The following is a 21857-nucleotide window of genomic DNA, read 5'->3' as shown; positions in this document are numbered from 1 at the left end:
ATAACAGTGTCTCGTGAATACATGCTATTATCATAGTCTATCTTTTTCGTCTGCTTCTAGAAATTCATCTAGTTCGCCCAATACATTTAGCGTGATGTCGTTGCCCTGTTTGGTCATTTTATCATTTGTACACAGTATGTTGAGCGATAGAGTGGTATCTACACTGATAAAAAGGTACCTCATACAGAGAATTTCTGGATTCTTCATGGTATGTGTGTGTGATGTCACAGGGCTGTGATGTCAGAGGTAGCTGCAGGAGGAGGCAGGGGCGGTGGTGTGTGCAGCTGGGGCAGGGAGTGTGGCACCACAAGTATCCCCAGCCGTGGTGGTCTCAGCCGCCTGCGGACCGGCCCGGGGAGCAGAAAGCCCGGCCGGGGGAGGAGTGGGGCTGCACCGCTAAGGATCGCTGCCAAGAAAGGGCAGCTGTGCTCAGCTCCCCGGGCAAAGAAACTGGAGAAACTCAGAGTGTACTCTGCATGCAAGGCAATGAGAGAAGCAGGAGCAGCCAGGCAAATCCTGAAAGTTTGACCCCCCCCCAAAAAAACAGGAGCCATGCTCACACCACAATATGCGGATCCGTGTTGTAGCGGATCGCCCTATAATGGGGTTGAGCTGTATGTGTGTGTGTGTATACATAATATATATATATATATATATATATATATATATATATATATATATATATATATATGTATACATATATATATATATGTATATATATATATATATATATATAACACAAGAGAAAGAAATCAGCGCAAGGACTAACACAAATGAAATATTATAAGTGAATGAATGGGTGACTAATAAATGCACTGACCCAGGTGAAATCAGCTAGCAGGATGCAGCCCTAATGAGGATATGCCTATCTTGATTAAATGGAAGAAAGAAAAAAGGCGCAATCCTGTGTAGCAATAAAAAACAGGAACATTTATTAATTAAGCAAGGAAGGCTAGGTGACTGAACAGATTAAAACAAACACAATGATGTCAATAAACACAATGAACACAATATATGACAATAAAAAAACAAGAGTACTCTTGAAAATAAAAAAGAAGGGAAATGTGACCAATAAAATGTCCAATAGCGCAAATGTAGGAGGCAGTGAGATGTGGGAGGAATTGTCACTCGATAGGTAGCAAATGACTAGAGCAACAAATGGGGAGAGGTAATTGACCTGTCAGATGATAGATTGCGGATGCAAACGTGGAAAAATCAGGCTGATAAGGACCTCTATAGATGGAGATGGGGGGTAGGCAAATAGCATAGGCAAGGGATTAAGGAATGGTCTCACCAAAGGATGTAACCGCAATGACCACAGGGGTCTCCGCGTCCCTCCGTCAGCACACCAACTAAATCACGCTGGAGATGAACATGTGATGCTGATCCGGGTAACACTGGAGACGCTGTTCCACTTTCACTTCCTGGATTACCCCCACACACAAGACAGCTGTATTTATTCAAGTTGAATATTCACTTGTGTCTCTGCTTGATGTCAGATTAAGACTCAGCAAGATAGACAGACAGACAAATGCAGCCTTCCACTTTGTTCCGCCAATATAACTGAAATGGTTGCTCTCAATCCTCACATGCGATTTGGCACTCCTCTCACAGTCGCTGTCGGACATTGATGACGCGAACCTATGCGTTTCGTCAGCTGTTGTGCCGATATTCTTCAATATATATATATGTGTGTGTGTGTGTATGTATATATATATATATATATATATATACAGTGGTTGACAAATCACCAAAAAATCTACTCGCCACCTAGTACCAAACGTGTGCTGCTTGGGCCAATATTTACTCGCCCGGGGGTTAAATCCACTCGCCTGGGGTGAGCAAATGTATAGGTTTGTCGAACACTGTATATATATATTTATATATATATATATATATATATATATATATATATATATATATATGTGTGTGTATATATATGTGTGCATATGTGTGTCTGTGTGTGTGTGGCCACAGCTCTCAGATCCCAGTACCTTCCCGGGTCCTCGCTCTTTCTCTTCCTCCCCCACCGGCTTTCTGTTTCTTTTTTGCCTCGGCCGAGTCTGCGCATGTGCAATGGACGACGGCCACCTTTGCGCATGCGTTCTCGGTGATGCCCGCCTCTGCTGGTTTTTCACATGCGCACACGGAGAAGACTGTGACGGCCGAGTCTGCGAATGCGCAACCAATCCATCCGATTGCATCACTTCCATGATGAATTTTCGTCCCCATGAAGGAGATTTTACCCATCAAAATTCAGTAGGTGCCACCAAAGAAGTTCCACTTCAAAAAGTGTCTATTTAGTTTAGCAGTTGTTTAGCTTTAAAGCAAACCCATAAATTGATATTGTAGCGCTGTTTTTTTTTACTTCCCATTTTGCAGTGATTCATAAGAAGACTCATTTTCTTACGTAAAACACATTGTGTATATCTACATCAATATATTCCTTGGTGGGCAGGAGTCTTTATTGATGACTGAAAGGTTGGAATTAAAGTTCTATTAAAGTTATTTTAACTTCTTTTCATCCACGCGGTCTGGCGTGTGCAGCTATCATCTTGGCCCTGATTCCTGTGCAGTAGCTGTGTGAGCCGAAAAGAGAGGGGATACTCTCAAATATATCCACCGCTTGCATACCATTTTTCGTCCGCACATCTCTACCGTCTGGAATCCAATTCGGTTTCTTCCTGTTGGTGAATATATCCTTTACCTGCCGGCGCCTTTTTAACACTGCTCCACTTATGTTGCATAGGCCCAGAAGTGAGGTCATACATCCAGAGACCAACTTTCTTGACACAAGTGAAAGTTCTATTTTAGAGGAAAATCATGACTATCTCTTTCTCTTTCATTCACTCCCATTGGAATTAGGAGTCTCCGTGATAGATGGAGACAGTTGGCCAGTAGTTTTACAATATTGTCTTCCTAAAATGTGATTCATTTAAGAAAACATTCACATTTAGGGGACCTACGTACTGAGCATTTCAACTGGCTTTTTTGGCCCATAATTGACATATATAAATCTCATATTAAATGGCACTTGTGTGTGCCTACAGTATCTACTAACCTGAATGTTTATTTTGGTGGGCGTACAGAAGTTAATGGCATGTGCTAAAAAATTATGTTTATGTGCACAAAAAATCCAGAAAGTGCATTAAAATTGTCCGCCAAGTTCAACTTGGTGTAAATTCCAATAAGTCTGTTAATACTTTTTTTGAGTAAAATGACCTTGCTTTGTATGAACGAAAAATATATTTAGGGAGTCACAGATGTTTCATCATATACAATAGGTTAACAAAATGTATTATTTTCACAGTATGGCTATTATAAATAATATTACACTAATACTATTTACTAATACTAGTTGTAAGTAAAAGAAATACATATATCTGTTTTAATTTACATTGCACCAATCAGGTATTCAACATGACGTAATGTATCAAAATGATTTCAAACAACAAATTATGTGACGTGTATAAAGCCTGCATACGTAACGTGCAAGATTTGCACTACTTTTTAGAATGAGAATTTTGATGCACAGTTTTTTTTTAATATGAACTTAGTACTATACATACAGTACGCCTGCGCATCTATGCAGCACAGCAACAAATACACACAAATATACAATAATTGTAATAGCTTACAGTACAATGCTTGCAATAGTTCCATAGCTGCAGTGATATATATATATATATATATATATATATATATATATATATATATATACAGTGTTCGACAAACCTATACATTTGCTCGCCCCGGGCGAGTGAATTTAACCCCCAGGCGAGTAAATATTGGCCCAAGCAGCACACGTTTGGTACTAGGTGGCGAGTAGATTTTTTTGTGTGGCGAGTAGATTTTTTGGTGATTTGTCAACCACTATATATATATATATATATATATATATATATATATATATATATATATATATATATATATATATATGCAACAAAAAAGAATACCTTGCGGAGCACACAGGTGTGACAGAATATGTATAACAAAGTTTATTGATATTAATAAAAACAGGGGAGAAAATATAAAAAGTGGTGGGGGACTCCTCAAAACTGCCTCAGAAGACAACAATAAAAGTGCATAAATAATCACAAATATGACTGGGATACTGACCAACTCAAACAAAAAGATATGATAAGAGTGGTTAATAAACACATACACCTAACAGTTGGATTGGTGTCATAATGTCTCATACTGTGTAGAAAAAATTGTTGTATTCGAGCTAAACACACAGGTAAGTGGGCCCACAAAACACTGTGTGAAAAGACACAAATATGAAATGTAAGTATGCAAATAGATATAACATAACATGCTAAAGTATATAATTCAGGAACAGTCCAGATGGCAAATCAAAGGGAAGCTGAATAGTTACAAGATATAAGCTGTCCATTGGTAAAGCATGTTAATGTCCAAAAAAAAAATTCCAGATACATCACCAGATGGTGACGTGTGCACTTGGTCCTAGTTACTGAGGATGAGGAGAGAACATGTTACCATACTCCCACTCCTACGCGTTTCGACAGAAGGTCTTCTACTGGGAGTGGTGGCAAACTGGAGCAGTCAGAATCTATTTATACTAGAGTTTCCTGGTTGATTTATTTGCGCCAAAATCGCATTAAATAAGAGCAGCTGTTTAATTTCATCATGTTCAAGTCCTTATTGGATTGTCAGAATCAGGTGATCGCATAGTTGCACCTTCTGGAGTTACGTGGTGCGTCGTTTCCATGGTGACCAGACGCCTAACAGATTCTGCCAATCGATGGTTTGCACTGCGTCACCGAAACCCGTGATTGGCCAGGCATGCCGCTGGAGTCATATATAATATATTCACTTCAGTCAGACGGGTCGCTCGCGCGTTATTACCATAGATGCTTTATTTTAACTGTTTCTAGGATGGTATAGAATCACCGCTTCATGCTGTGATTGTCACAGATACTGAGTATTGACATAAAACATTTGCTGGATGGCTTCAGTGGTCTAAGTGCTTGCGTCTGATGTAATTTATAAAGGGTCCCAGTGGTGCAATTCATCAGGGTTGGAGCCAATCTGGGAATACAGATACTGAACATCCATAGTGGAGACATCTCATACGAGTACCTCTAAAAATATAAATAAAACAAGCATCAGGGGAGGAGATGGATAGAGGGTGGTTTGACAAAATAGACATGATGGAATTAAAGAAACATGGCAAAGCCTAAATAGTCATTGGGCCCAGACGGAATCATGGTATCTAACTGCACTATCCACCTGCACTCGCACCTCAACAGGGCCCTTTCCAGATCACCCCCACAGATGCCAAGAGAAACCCTATTGAACGCGAATGCAGATAGGACAGCTGGCCCAGAACCATGATGATGCAAAAAGTGTCTAGCCACTTGAGTAATTTTTTTGAAACAATCTAAATCACGCCGGACATTTTTGATGTTTTGATATTATATATATATAATGCTGTAATCATTCTATGGTTGCAGTGATCAGACATAGATTGGTACTGGTATCTAACTAGTTCTGGAGAATGTCAGTTTGTAATAATAATACAAATAATACTACTTATATATATATATATATATATATATAAATGTACAATGGTTTAGACAAATTCACAGCCTTCAGATCATTTTACGTTTGGAAAGGATATTGGCATGTACTATCTGTTAACAACACAAGAAGAAAGGCAACATTAAAAACAGAAGCAGTCCCTGTCAAGCTCTTCCTCTTGAAAGATTCTTAATAAAACCTTTATGTCAAATTCTATGAAACATCTGCCAAAATTACCGGTCTGAAGTAGCAAACAAAGTATTAATCAAGGCAGTCCACTGTGGCTTTATAATCTCAATTAAAGGCTCTTCTTGACAATTAAGGAACCTCTGACGAGACACTCATCAAACACCACTGTGTTAATATCCAACTGCTGATTTGGTCGAGAACAACAGGGTGCATACCAGTCCTACAAACCCTTTTTTTAAATCACATTTACTCAAGCAACATATCTGCATTGTAAATTTTTAATGAAGCCAGGAACGTGTTAAGTGAAATCAGGATAATTTGTTTAATTTCCAGTGATCACTCTCAGGGCAGTAGGATGTTAATTCACTTAATTTGTAATAATAATTCATAATAACATAGAAAGAGAGGTAGGAATAATGAAAGTCTATGGAAAGAAACGGCGTTCCAAAAATAAGCTTTTCTAAAACAGAACATGTCTTAAAATGGTTTAGTATTTAGAGGTTTAATTAGTGTATTGGGTCATTATGACATCTAGTTCATTTCACTACTCTTCAAACGTATTCTTAGTTGGCAGTTAAATATTGTCTGCTGGGACCTAAGAGTTTTTCTTCTTGTCTTTCTGGCCATATCTATTGCCTAGGCAGACAGCTTACCTGTAGTGAGGAAGAAATGGAACACCAATTAGAAAGCATTCAGCCCAGCACCCATGGAAAAGCCAAAAGCCTATAAAGGTCAGCGTGAAATTTGAATGACAGGGCTAAAGTCTTTTACTCATAATTTTGTGTTTGCAATAGAATTCAGAGCAATTCACAGCCTTAAAGGCCTTAAGTGAGAACAGCAATTAATTGTAATGAATAATCTGACAAATCTGGTTGACATATGGCTGCTAATGCCCTCCTTTCTAGTGGGAGCAGTGGAGGGATTAGATTAACTCAAATGAAATCTGGGACTGCCATGCCATCTGCATGTTCAGTAAGAAATGGTACACGTTAAATGGTGAGTGGGTAGATATCTATCTTGTACTCATCTCTCTCTGAGCCCTTGGCAGATATGGGAATAGAAGTTTTATTATTGCACCAGCTGCCTGTCATTCTGACAACACAGAGAAGCCATATACTACAACCTAAAAAGCTAATATAGTAGCATGCTGTTAAAATTAATCTGATAAAATTAACATATTGTTTTGCTTCCAAAAAATTAGAAACATGCATTTTTTTCCCCACCTGATATGTTTATGGAGAATTTTATGCAATGTTTTATAGTTTCACAAGATAAACATTTTTTTATTTAAATTGAAATGTCACATATGGGATGTATGGTATATTGTAGCTAAAATTTGTATTGTCGAAAGCCAGGTTTCATTTTAAATGCAGGTGAAAAAAAGAGAAAATGCTTAAAGGGGGGAGAAAATGATACTTCTCTTTGCATCAAATTTGCTCCAATATAGCCTTTAAAATGTAGCCCCCTGGGCCCTGAATGTCTGTTACATGCTTCCTAATAATATAATATATATTTCTTTAACTGTGCATGCAATGTCTTGTATATAATGTATACCCTGTTCATTTATGTAACTGTATTTGTAACCATGTATTATTTGTCTTAACTCTGTGCCCAGGACATACTTGAAAACGTGAGGTAACTCTCAATGTATTACTTCCTGGCAAAACATTTTATAAATAAATAAATAAATACAATAATAAGAGTTTTTAAAAACAGTACGAATGGAATAATGAATATCTGTGCATATTGCTTTTCTGTGTTTCTGTCAAACCTTATTTGCACCTTTATTTATAGAAACAGAACTTTAAATGTATAATTCAGAAACATAAATATCCACATCCACTAAACATCATACAGTATATGATAGTACTCAATAGAGTTATGATTTGACTCCTCTAAGTAACATTACATTATTGCAGAAGACATAGAACATGTGTAGCAGGTGGAATACTAGGAGAATCCTTATGAATTAGGACAAATTGGATCAGATTTCAGCTTCTAACAGGAATATTAAACAATTTATTGAAATCTGTGTCTTGATGTTGTGCTTAGGGACTATTCTGTTCTATATGGACAATGGCATATTCCCTGCTACATACTAAGAGTAATTGTGATATTTTAGTCTGTGAATTCCAAGAAATTCAACATACCAAAACACCAGTCCCACTCTTATTCTCACAAACAGATGTGCGAACCATGGGAAATTTGTGGTTTTTGAGGAAGGCTAAATCAGAGTTTGCAAGCTGTTCACCAAGCATTAAGTCAATATGTATTGGAATTTCATTTAATATACTATTTATGAAGTTCTCTGAAAAAGCTAGATTGGCTTAATGCTCAGACTATAAATGGGGAACACACACCATGTTTTTCTCACTCTCTGGCAATAGTTTGATGAAAGTTTACTAATGTTGGTGACATTATTATGTTTTTGAGGATTAGTAAAACATTTCACTGGGTAACGATTTTGGGGAGGAAAAAATGCTTACGATTTTTTGAATGCCATTAGACTATTTCACACCAAGAAATGTGCCCACAACACTGATAAACTCTGTCTATCTAAACCCTCTTTCTACTCCTTCCCGCTGCTGGGGATCCCCCCTAAGCCTGAAGCCAGACATACACACCTGATCTCACTCATGCCTCCCTGCCATCTCTTCCCCTGTAAATGGTGTTAACCGTTTCATTTAACACTGACCTACCTTAAATCTCACCCCACAAATCAAGCATCCCAATAGCCTGCACTCATGGCTATTGTCTCTCACTCAGTCACTCCAACCACCCATTGTGACCAAGCACTGCCATCTACAGCATTTACTCCCTCACCTACTGTCTCTGTAAGTTTCCCATTAAACCTCTTAGTTCTCGGCCATGGTGCCTCAGGCCGCGCTGAGCCGTGCTCCTGCTCTGCCTCGCCTGCTCCATCTGGGGCTTTTTTGTGTCCTGCTAGGCGAGGCAGTGAGCGCGCTTTGGGGACGGGTCAGAGGCGGGGCGAAGGCATGACAGAGGCGGAGCGGAGGCGTGGCGTGAGGCGGGGCTATTCCCTCGCTCCCATTGGATGTTTGCGATCACGTGACCGCTCCTCCGCTCCCCTCAGCGCGAAAATGTAAACCTGCCTATCTGCTGAAATTTTCTGAGCCTCCGCACGCATGTGGAAGCGGCTCCTAAAGCCGCGCTGATTGCAGGGGGTAAGTGCATCTGCTCAGCGCGGCTCAGCGGGGTCTGCTTTACCATGTCCCAGGCCTTAGATTGTCAGGGGCAGGGATTTCCTTTCCTATTGTCTGATTTTGCTGCACTTATTGTATAATTATAATTCCCTGTACTGTATTCTTTGTGAAGCGCTGAGTAAACTTTTGGCGCTATATAAATAAAGACATACAATGCAGTACAAGTCTAACTAGTAATGCTCAAGATATGACACCTATATCATTATGGAACCTTGTAATTCTCAGTTCAGAACAATTGTTGTAGTTCTTCCAAAGAGGGGGGTGTGCAGTAATTAGGAGCTCCAGGTGGGCTCTCTATCAAATCATAGTGGCATAAGCGTATGCAATTACATTTTTATCAAGCTACTGCGTGTATCTTGCTTTGCTACTCTCCAGAATCTCCATAAAACAACCCAAACAGAACACCACTGCAAGATGTATATGCTGTGGTTGCATGTATTGCTCTTCATGTTATTTGTATCTTGCCTACAAGAATGATAATCCAATGAAGCATTTTTCAAACCATTGTTTTAAATATATTTTCTAATTTGGTATGTAAAATATTATTTAGTGTTATTATCCTGGTGTGTCATAATAACGTGCCCAGTTGTTGGCTATACATGGGAAGGGAGTAGGGACATATTCCTATAAACAGAGAAAACTGAATATACATTTTGGGCTGTAAGTGTCTTGATATGTTATTTTAAATGGGACTGCACTCAGTTGCGCAAACATAACGGGGTCGTTTGTCCTGACTGCAAAACTGCTGCAAACATAATGTACCACATCTGTCAAAATCCCATTAGGTTCAATTGAAATGTTCATCTTTGATTAATCTGGTGCTGTTTTTCGCCCCAATTTTACAGTCAGGAGAGTTTGATAAATAATCCTTGCAGCACTTTTACTAGTTGAGGAAAGAAGGTTTCCCAATGCGCACAGTCTCATCAAGGTGTATATCAAAAAAGAATGAAAGGTACACAATAGTGTGATATTGTATAATATGCTTTGAGCAAGAAGAAGTATTGCACTCACATTTTGTGAAGTCAATCGGGCATTTCGGTTACTAAGTTTAACCACACTGATATTCGCAGGGTCTCCGTGAGCAGGACACCTCCGACAGTGTACACCGTCTCCAACAACAGGGCTCGCAATGTTGTACAGGGTCACCGGTACCAGGATACTCTCGATGTAACAGATATAAACCACAAATAGTGTAATACTATACAGATAGATAATTGATGGATGAATAAAGCGAAATATGCACTCACATTTTATGTAGAAATAAAAGGCTTATGGTTGTCAAAGTAACCAACTTATAGGAATAGCAGGGTATGCACAAAAAAAGGAAGGAAAAGGACGCAGGAAAAAAAAATGAAAAAATCTTTATAACATAAAAATAAATATAAACAGTATGGCAATCAGATATCAAAGGGAGCTAACACCAAAGACACTAAATCCCAACTCCCAATATACCCCAGCAATGGCCATAAACCAGGGAATATAGCTAGGAGGAGGTAGCAATGCCCCAAATGGACTCCCAAAGGTCTATTGCAATCTGTAGGTAGGTAAAGACTGTCCCAACGCGTTTCGTCTCAACAGACTTTTTCCAGGGGAAATGCATTGGGACAGTCTTTACCTACCTACAGATTGCAATAGACCTTTGGGAGTCCATTTAGGGCATTGCTACCTCCTCCTAGCTATGTTCCCTGGTGTATGGCCATTGCTGGGGTATATTGGGAGTTGGGATTTAGTGTCTTTGGTGTTAGCTCCCTTTGATATCTGATTGCCATACTGTTTATATTTATTTTTATGTGTAACGGGTATTCCCCCACCCAAGAGCATATGGTATATGTGTGCGGGGAACCTAATGTTACCAGGTGTGGTGCTATACCTGTTAGGCTCACAGGGGGCCTAAGCCTCCGCTACGGGGAGCCGGGGGCACATATAATAGTAATAGGAGTAACCTCGTACTCGGTGCAGCGCCTCCACCTGCGATGGCTCCCACCAGAGGGGGAGTGATCCTCGCAGGACAATATATATATCACACAACAGCATGTAAAACAACCAATAACTTTACTTGTGAGCATAGGAAACGTACTTTGGCATATAACATCAACAGGTGTCCCTCCTTAGAAAAGACACTAACTAATGCGTCTCGCAGGACGCTATCCCCCTTTCACCGGGTGATCCCACCCCGTGTCCAGTAACCCCACACAATATGTCCTCCACCCGCAAGTGAGATAAATATGTGTGACTGCGCAGCCACTATGTCTTATATGAATAATATAGGATCGTTGGTGCACATGATGATGGCTACCTGCCGAGCACTCCAGTGCCCGGGTCTGCCAAGGAGCTTCACAAAGGATCCGTAGGCTGACGAATACAGGAACTACCGTCCGGGACGATCCCATCCGGATGGCTGCTGCAGCCGCAGCGGAGGTCTGAGCCCAAACCTCTGGATGGAAACGCAGCATCCGCTGTGTCCCTAACTGACTCTGGATAATAATAATGGGGCCGGGTCCCTAACCTGGGACGTGTCCCTACAACACTCAGCTACTGGTGACTCAGGGCTATCTGGGGCCTCGGGGGCTGCTGGCCTAGTGCAGGGAGTCACTGACTCCTGCACCCTACCTCCTTCCCCTAGCTGCTCCGGTAACCAACTGCCTAACTTGCTCCAAGCCTGCGAAATGTATCCAATCTCCCCTGCAGGGAGATGCTGTCGCCCTATTGGCTCCCTGGGGTCATGTGGGCGCTCCTAGGCTCATGGGATATGTAGTCCCTTCCAAGAGCCCTCTTTCTATTGATCCGGGTTGCCGCGCTATTACTGCGCATGCGCGACCTGTCTGTGGGCCTCCCGGCGCTTCTGGCCCCGGCGCATGCGCAACGCACCTTGCAATGGCGGCGCCCTGCACCGCGAGCCGCCGGGACCTCAGCAACGCGACCATGGCCCTAGCAACGGGCCGCGCGCGTCCCCAGCAACCGGCCGCATCCGTAGGAGAGGCGCGCTTTGCTAGCACACGCCCCCGCACTTCACCCCGAGCGGCTGCCGTGAGTAACCTGAGGGGGGGTTTTTGCGCATTGACAGGGGACCTGGCTACATCCTCCCCCTGGTAAAAACCCCAATGTCCTCGCTTGGGACACAACTCAACCATGTACAGAAATTATATAATAAAAATGCAGTTCAAAATATAACTTAGCACATTCGCATTGACTTTATACGATGTTGCATAATTCTGTGAGCATCACAATCACAGATTGGATTTTGCTCCGAGACCACTGCTGAGCCTCATAATGGGGTGCCCCAATTTGATCATAGGTTACCCGAGTTGGAGGGTACCTGACTCTTTGGCTCCTTCGGAGCTGTTCTTCTGCAACTCCCTCGGGGGAGTAATAAACACAGTCCTGGGGCTCAGCCTCTTCTCTTGAGGGGAGAAATGTCTCTGAACAGTCTCTGTTAGGCACAAAGAACGGGCTCTGTGGATCCAAAGGCTGGCCTATTGGTGCCACCTTACTAGGCATTGGCCTACGGGGCCCTTTACCCGTAGCTCCTCCGGGAGATGCCCCTTCTGTGGAGTAGTCCCTTTGAGAGGGTCCTTCCATGAGATCTTCAGGAGTTTCAGAGTGGGTTTCGTTATTGACAGTCTCTTGACCCATCTCTGATAAGTCGGACTCACCGTTGAGCGGTGTGGCCAGTATTTCCGTTTCCTCATCTCCCACTTGTGGAATGGGGAGAAGGTGGTTACGGTGCCATACCTTTACCCGGCCTTCAGTGTCTTTGATGCGATAGACCGGGAGGCCAGGCATCTGAGATTCTATTTCATATAGCCCGTCTCTCCATCGGTCGGCCAATTTGTGTTTTCCCGGGACTCCCAGATTGCGAAGCAACACAGCGTCCCCTGGACGAAGCTCCCGATATTTGACCTTATGATCATATCGCCTTTTATTGCCAGCGTTCAGCTTAGCTGTAGACTTCTCAGCCTGTTGATAGGCCTGCTGTAAACTGTCTTTAAGTCTTTGCACGTATTTTAAATGGGTAGCATTGTGTATCCCATCCGTCGAGACTCTAAGACGTACATCCACTGGCAGTCTCGCTTCTCGCCCAAACATGAGGAAGTATGGGGAGAATCCAGTTGACTCGTGTCGGGTACAATTGTACGCATGCGCCAGGGCCTCCACGTGTCGACTCCATTCAGTTTTCTGAGCATTCTGTAGAGTTCCGAGCATGTCCAGTAAGGTTCGTTTAAATCGTTCTGGCAGTGCATCTCCTTCGGGGTGATCCGGGTCGTTCGTGATTTGGCGATGTTCAGCATTTTGAGCAGTTCTCGGATCAACGTGCTCTCGAAGTCCCGACCTTGGTCTGAGTGAAGGCGGTTGGGAAGACCGTAGTGCACGAAGTACTTCACCCATAATATTTTTGCCACTGTGATGGCTTTCTGATCTTTCGTGGGGAAGGCCTGGGCATACCGGGTATAATGGTCCGTGATGACCAGCACGTTGCATATTCCCTGGCTATCGGGCTCAATGCACAGAAAGTCCATACACACAAGGTCCATTGGGCCAGAACTCTTCAGATGGCCCATGGGTGCTGCTCTGGTAGGCAGGGTCTTGCGCTGTATACACCTAGTACAACGGCGACAGTGGCGTTCTACGGACTCTCGCATCTTGGGCCAGAAAAGGCGGTCTCTGACCAACCCAAAGGTCTTCTCTACACCGAGATGTCCATGCTCATCATGTAGGGACTTCAACACCATGTATTGCAAGTTCTTAGGGAGGACTAGTTGTCGTCTATCCGGGTGGTTGTGGTATTGCACCACCCGATAGAGTAAGCAGTTGTCTATTTCGAATTTGTCCACTTCCCACATGAGCGAGGCCACCAAGTCATTGGGAGCACGCTTCAGAAGGGCTGGGTTCTTCTTTTCAACGGCTTGCCTAATGATACTAATGACAGGATCTCGTATTTGGTAGTCTACCAGATCTTTCCACCGTAGCACTTTGTCATATGTTATGTTCATCCCTTTTGGATCGCAGTAGGCAGCTGGGACAGCCTGCGACTGGCATCCCAAGGAATCTGCAACCCTTAATTCTGAGAAGGCCACTTGATCGTTGATGATGGCGGTGGTGCTACACATAGCTCGCACCCCTGGTCCTGGAAGTTCTTCCCATTCCTCATCATCTTGAGTAGCACGTAGCCCTGGCCATCGGGAGAGGGCGTCAGCCCCGACATTCAAGGGTCCCGGCTTATACTTCAGGGAGAATCGGTAATTGTTCAGAGCTGCCAGCCATCGGTGTCCTGCTGCATCCAATTTGGCTGAGGTATTGATGTACGTGATGGGATTGTTATCCGTCCTTACCTCAAACGTAACCCCGTAAAGGTAATCGTGGAGCTTCTCGGTGATCGCCCACTTGAGAGCCAGGAACTCCAACTTGTGGACGGGGTATCTCTGTTCACTGGGTGTCAGACTGGGGCTGATGTAGGCTACAGGCCGAAGGCCCTCGGGGTGCTTCTGATGCAGGACGGCACCCAGTCCATTGAGACTGGCTTCCACATGCAGAACGTATGGTTGTTCGGGATCAGCATACGCAAGCACCGGCGCTTCGGTCAGGCATTTCTTCAATTTTAGGAAGGCCTGTTCACACAGACGGCCATTTATCACCAAACAGTTGGCGGGCTGATACGGCCTTCCTTCCGGTATCTTCGGGGTATATCTTCAACAGATTGTTCAGGGGTTTAGCTCTACTAGAGTACCCTTCCACGAAGCGACGGTAATACCCACAGAACCCGAGGAAGGATCGTAGTTCTGTGACATTCTCAGGACGCGGCCAGTTCACGGGTCGGTGGCGATCCCTTGAGCAGACACGATGTGCCCCACGTAGGTCACCGAGGTGTGACAAAACCGGCACTTATCTAGGAACAATTTCAACCCTTCCTTCCCAAGACAGTCTATCACTTTATGCAGCCTTTCTTCATGCTCTTCCAGAGTTCTTCCGAAGACAATGATGTCGTCCAGGTAGACGAGACACTCCCGAGTGTTCATGTCCCCGATAGTCTTCTCCATCAGTCGTTGGAAGGTAGCAGGGGCCCCACATATACCTTGGGGTATATGTGTAAATTGGTAGAACCCCAGGGGACAGACGAAGGCTGTTTTCTCCTGATTCTCTGCATTCATAGGTACCTGATAGTACCCGGATCGTAGATCGAGCACGCTGAACCATTGGCTTCCGTTCAGAGCATTCAGGATCTCTTCAATGCGAGGAAGGTTGTACTGGTCCGGTATCGTACTATTGTTCAGGGTTAGATAGTCGACACACAGTCGTACGGATCCGTTCTTTTTCCTCACCACCACTATGGGTGACGCGTAGGGGCTCCGAGACTCCGTCAAAATCCCAGTGGTCTCCATTTCCTGCAAGACGTTCCTCACATCGTCCAAATCCCTCGGGGTGATACGACGGGAGCGTTCCCGGAATGGGATGGCATCACTCAGTCTAATGGCATGTTGAGCGCTGCGACTGCACCCCACATCCATCTCACTCGTGGAGAACACAGTCCATCGTTTATTTAACTGGGTTATCAGCCGCTCTTTCCACTCAGTGGGCAATGTCGAGTCGCCGAAGTTGAAGTCCAGATCGACTAACCGCTCATTCGCTGCCGCCACATTCACCTGGGGCGTTGTTTCCACAGGGCTGACCAGATATATGCAACCCAGACTCTGTCCGGCATCAAGTTCCATCGGGAAGGGGGAGATGTTCTGCACATATACGTAGGTTCGTAGAGGGATTTTAGTCGTCCACTCCCTCACCTCGGGTAGTACCCTATACCCTCACTGAACTTCTTCCTCAGGGGTACTTTCCAGAGAGAAAAGCTGATCACTCTCATCTCGCTCGGGATAACAGCACTAGACGGCCATTCGTTGCACTCCCCCTGGTAATATGGTCGTCAGTCCGCGTTGACGATTGTAGAGATCCCCGTGACGCTCCAGGGCATATACCCGGTTGCACTCTTCTCGTAGAACGGGATCTAGGAGCGAATTGGCCAGTGGCAACTCGTTGGTCTCTTTCAGGTACGCTCTGATTACAGCTTGTACTATATCAGTGTTGGTTCCTAAGATGATCGGATACTTGCACTGGTCTTGGGGCTCCGGGCATACCATTGCCGCTACATGCATGGGGTGTTTCTTGCCGGTGTTCAGTTGGAGTATTTCCAGTTGAACCCTTACAATCCCATCGATGGGGTAGTCTTCATTACTTAACCCCCTAACTTTCATATGGTCGGCCGCCCTCAGGGGGCAGTGTCTAAGATGCTGGTCATAGAACTTGCGGTATATGATGGTCACTTGTGATCCCGTGTCCAGTAGAGCCGATGCATAGAACCCTTCCAGCACAACAGGCACGATGGCCGCAGGGCCTACTTGACTGTAAGCTTCCCTTGGTGAGGCGTCATCACCGGGGCTGTCTGGGGCCTGACCCTTCTTGGCAGGCAACTTGTGAGTCACTTCCTCCTCCTGGGTGGAACATTTCTTACCCTTTGGGGCGGAGGGAACAGAGGTGTCACCCTTGATGGTATCCTTGGTCTTTTTTGATTCATGAAAATGTCGCTGCACCTCATGTCCTCGGATATGACGCAATAATTCCATGTAGCTGGGTGGTACCGCAGCAATCGGGGCGGCCCGCATAATTATAGCTATGTTGTGATCTGGCAATGACCCTTTTAGTAGCTGTTTAAATCGGTATCGGTCCACTTCGGCGGCCGAAATGATATTTTTGGACAGGAGGGTCCCCAGTGACAGCTGTAGTTTGCGAGCGAAGGCAGATAAATCCTCTCCTTCTTTTTGGCGAAGAGCTTTGAACTGGGCCATCAGCTCATCCTCGTCATCTTCTCGGGTATAGGACTGAGTGAGCATTTCCACCAGTTCCTGTACCGTAACTTCTCCTTCCACTTCACGATGCGTCCGTACCAGCTGGGAGGCTGGGCCTCGGAGGCACTCAACCAGCCTCTGCCTTTTGCTGGCTTCGGAGCACGACCACTCCGCTATTGCTTGGAGCGTATGGTCCCTCCATGTCTCGATCCCTTCTTCTCCTGCAGGCGTCGGCAGAATCCCAGAAAAGGCCTTTAGTTTCCTGTAGCTCTGTGCTTGGCTCGAGATGGTTACAGCTTCTGCCAGTTGGGAGGCTATCGCATTCAAGGAAAGATCTCCACTAAAGGGCTGACTACTGGTTCCAGCTCCTACGCTAGGCATGGTTGGGAGGCCGTCTGGTCGTCTATCAGGAGTAGGCGAGGTGGGTGGGCTCCCCGCCCAGCTGCTGACTCCCCCGAAGCCGCTCGGGGTGAAGGAGACCTTGGGGGGGCCTACCCCGTGGGGTGTACTGGTCATCCGGGGGGTTGTGGTTGGCGCAGCACTGGCGGACGGTTCTTCGGGAGCCTGTGGGACAGTCCTCTGTGGATGGTTCTGGTAGGTTTAATACCTGGGGAACAGTCTCTGGGCATATGTCACATTAAGTGGCCAGGAGGTAGGTGGCTCCCCGGCCATCAACATCAAGTTTATAGTCTATCACCCGGGCAGTGGCCAGTCCAGGACAACTTCTTACTTGTGTGCATAACGTATAGAAGCCCGTATCATTGGATACTCCCGCCACTGCAACCACGCGCCTTGGGGACACGCTCTGCGCCAAGGCCCAGTCGAGAACCTCTTGCTTTGATGGCACGGACACGATGGAGTTCAATTTGGACAATTTGATAAGGAATAGGGCACCCCAGGTAGAATCTCAGCAGCGCCTCCAAATGTAACGGGTATTCCCCCACCCAAGAGCATATGGTATATGTGTGCGGGGAACCTAATGTTACCAGGTGTGGTGCTTTACCTGTTAGGCTCACAGGGGGCCTAAGCCTCCACCACGGGGAGCCGGGGCACGTATAATAATAATAGGAGTAACCTCGTACTTGGTGCTGCGCCTCCACCTGCGATGGCTCCCACCAGAGGAGGAGTGATCCTCGCAGGACAATATATATATATCACACAACAGCATGTAAAACAACCAATAACTTTACTTGTGAGCATAGGAAACGTACTTTGGCATATAACATCAACAGGTGTCCCTCCCTAGAGGAGACACTAACTACTGCGTCTCGCAGGACGCTGTCCCCCTTTCACCGGGTGATCCCACCCCGTGTCCAGTAACCCCACACAATATATCCTCCACCCGCAAGTGAGATAAATATGTGTGACTGCGCAGCCACTATGTCTTATATGAATAATATAGGATCGTTGGTGCACTTGATGATGGTTACCTGCCGAGCACTCCAGTGCCCGGGCCTGCCAAGGAGCTTCACAAAGGATCCGGAGGCTGACGAATACAGGAACTACCGTCCGGGGCGATCCCACCCGGATGGCTGTTGCAGCCGCAGCGGAGGTCTGAGCCCAAACCTCTGGATGGAAACGCAGCATCCGCTGTGTCCCTAACTGACTCTGGATAATAATAATGGGGCCGGGTCCCTAACCTGGGGCCTGTCCCTACAACACTCAGCTACTGGTGACTCAGGGCTATCTGGGGCCACGGGGGCTGCTGGCCTAGTGCAGGGAGTCACTAACTCCTGCATCCTACCTCCTTCCCCTAGCTGCTCCGGTTACCAACTGCCTAACGTGCTCCAAGCCCGCATAATGTATCCAATCTCCCCTGCAGGGAGATGCTGTCGCCCTATTGGCTCCCTGGGGTCATGTGAGCGCTCCTAGGCTCATGGGATATGTAGTCCCTTCCAAGAGCCCTCTTTCTATTGGTCCGGGTTGCCGCACTATTACTACGCATGCGCGACCTGTCTGTGGGCCTCCCGGCGCTTCTGGCCCCTGCGCATGCGCAACGCACCTTGCAATGGCGGCGTCCTGCACCGCAAGCCACCGGGACCTCAGCAACGCGACCGAGGCCCTAGTAACGGGCCGCACGCGTCCCCAGCAACCGGCCGCATCCATAGGAGAGGCGCGCTATGCTAGCGCACGCCCCCGCACTTCACCCCGAGCGGCTGCCGTGAGTAAGCGGAGGAGGGGAGGGGGTTTGCGCACTGACAGGGGACCTGGCTACATATGTTATAAAGATTTTTTCATTTTTTTTCCCTACGTCCTTTTCCTTCCTTTTTTTGGGAATACCCTGCTACTCCTATAAGTTGGTTACTTTGACAACCATAAGCCTTTTATTTCTACATAAAATGTGAGTGAATATTTTGCTTTATTCATCCATCAATTATCTATCTGTACAGTATTACACTATTTGTGGTTTATATCTGTTACATCGAGAGTATCTTGGTACCGGTGACCCTGTACAACATTGCGAGTCCTATTGTTGGAGACGGTGTACACTGTCGGAGGTGTCCTGCTCACGGAAAACCTGCGAATATCAGTGTGGTTAAACTTAGTAACCGAAATTGTATTGTATTGTATTGTATTGTAATGCCCGATTGACTTCATAAAATGTGAGTGCAATACCTCTTCTTGCTCAAAGCATATTATACAATATCACACTATTGTGTACCTTTCTTTCTTTTTTGATATACACCTTGATGAGACTGTGCGCATTGGGAAACCCTCTTTACTAAACTACTCAAGTGGCCTAGAACGACCCATTTGCTATCCAGTGCGGCACCCATCAAAGAAACCATTATTTATGGACATTATCGTATCCTTTATATTCACAGTTTTTTTGCGCTTGTTCCTTTTTTCCCTTTGAGCACTTTTACTAGTTACATAAATAGCTTAAGATGTTGATACTAGTTTTCTGACTTAAAAGGTCCTTAGATTCACATTTCCATTGAAATTATAGCAAGTCAGGATGGGCATCAGTGTTTGCTGCTAAGTGTTCTTGAAAACTGCTCTTATCAGAAAGTGAATGGCACTCATTGCATGTGAATGCAATCTGATGTGTGCCCTGTGATAGTACTTTAATAGGTTTGCTTACCAAGGTTTTGTTCATGCGTTTCCAGTCAGGGCCCCACTGCATGGGCTTCACACAAAGTACTGCTATATTATTGCTGAAACAATGCAACTTTTTCTTACTGTACATTGACTCCTGTACAGCTCACAACTTAAGTGATAAAGACATTAAAAGTATGAATGTTCAGGCAATTTTCATGTCATTAAACACAGCGGTTGCCACAGACCATTTCTGTGATCAAATTTGAACCTACCAGAAAGCTGTGTAATTCAGAATCATTTAAACTAGTACTCTAACTTTCCACATCATCCAGCTATTTGATTTTAAAAAGTAATTGGTATGATTTTTTTTTTTGGTAACTCAATAATAATGGTTACAAGATATTTTTTTTTTTTTTCGTGAAGGTTTCATCAGGATCATTTAGAAAATCGAACAAGTACCATATTTTAATGAACACGGCATAGGTATTTCAGCATATCACACAAACATATTATGTTTGCTTGACAAGGATTACAATGCATTTGAACACTGGGACCATCAATCTATTAACAAAAATGCCACCTGTCTTAAAATTATTCATAATTTAGTACATCCAAACAATGCATTTATTTTTCAAAAATACATTTTCATTAGTGAGGCCACTGCATGTATTTTAAAACATCTTTTATTTCTATAAATTGCTAGCAATGAAAAAGAGCTAAATTCAGAATGTATTTTTCAAAGATCTAATTGCTAAGGACCTAGCCTTAATATTAACTAGGATAATTATTATGCAAAGCACACCCACCCAGAATGTTTGCATAGCTATCACAAGCGCTTTCATAAATGATGCTTTAATTAGTCTTAATTAGAATTTGTTTAAGTCAGCAGGGAATGCAGAGCCCGTGAAATGATGTATGTAATAAGCATCAGGCTCACTTTTTACTTGGGGAATAGAGCTGACAAAATCACATCACATTAAATTGATTCAGTCAGAATTAAAATTCTTATGGTATTAATTAAATGAGGGATCTCATTAGCAGACTGCAAGATGACGGAGCGACTCTTTGGCGACCAGATGTGAAGGAAACGGTATTAAGCAAGAGCACCATTAGACCAAAAAGTCCTTCTAACATAGCCACAAAACCAATGACATTGGGCCATGTGTAAATGTGGTATTACTTATGTATTAAAACATCAGCAATGCAATGCTCTTTACAGTTAGGTTAGCATCCCTTAATATAATGAAAATGTGGGATAATTAAAATGTTGGTGGTGACATTCACACTTTCCTGATATCTTTTATTAGAAAGTAGTGTGGATAATGAGTAAGTGGCAATTTTGATGATACAATATGAGCTACACAGCAATGCCAAAGGCTGCAGAGTTGCTATCTGCTATCGTAGCACAATTAAAGCAATCACTATTAAATTGTGAAAAACTTTTCTTCTTTTTTAGGTTACTTAGGGTAACAAAGTTCTTCTAACTTACATACTTCCTTAGTATGACTATGAATAGTTTAACAAAAACGAAGTTAGTTGTTTAGCAAGCACTATGCAAGCTAATACCTGCCATAACAATGCAAACTCAACCTATGATACATGTACAGAACAGTACTAACCTCCCATGAACTTCTACTGCCAATTATGTGGTGGCTAATGTCTATGCAAGTCTTGATTGTTATAACTGCAACTCTCCCTGAATTGGTGAACTAATCAAGGAGTGGGCCTAGGTTTACTTAGATTAAAGGACATCTTATTAATTGACTGGGTTACTTGACCCTCAACCCCATATCTTTTACAAAGTACATGTATGTCCACTGTCATTTTGTTAACTGACAGAGACCCATAAATGGTTGGAAGATCATCGCTTGCTCTTTTCTCTTTTGATCTTTTCATATTGAATTTAAAAGTAGGAGGGCACATTATGATCAATCTAAAATGTAGTTAAAGGGCAATATTTGTCTACAGTATGTGTGCCAGGTTACATAAATATTGGAACATCCTCCTTAACGGTTCCTAAATGATA

Source organism: Ascaphus truei, chromosome 7 (assembly GCF_040206685.1).
Source record: "Ascaphus truei isolate aAscTru1 chromosome 7, aAscTru1.hap1, whole genome shotgun sequence".
Lineage (NCBI taxonomy): Eukaryota > Metazoa > Chordata > Amphibia > Anura > Ascaphidae > Ascaphus > Ascaphus truei.
The sequence above is the reverse complement of the archived record's forward strand: the minus strand, read 5'-3'. Positions refer to the sequence as shown.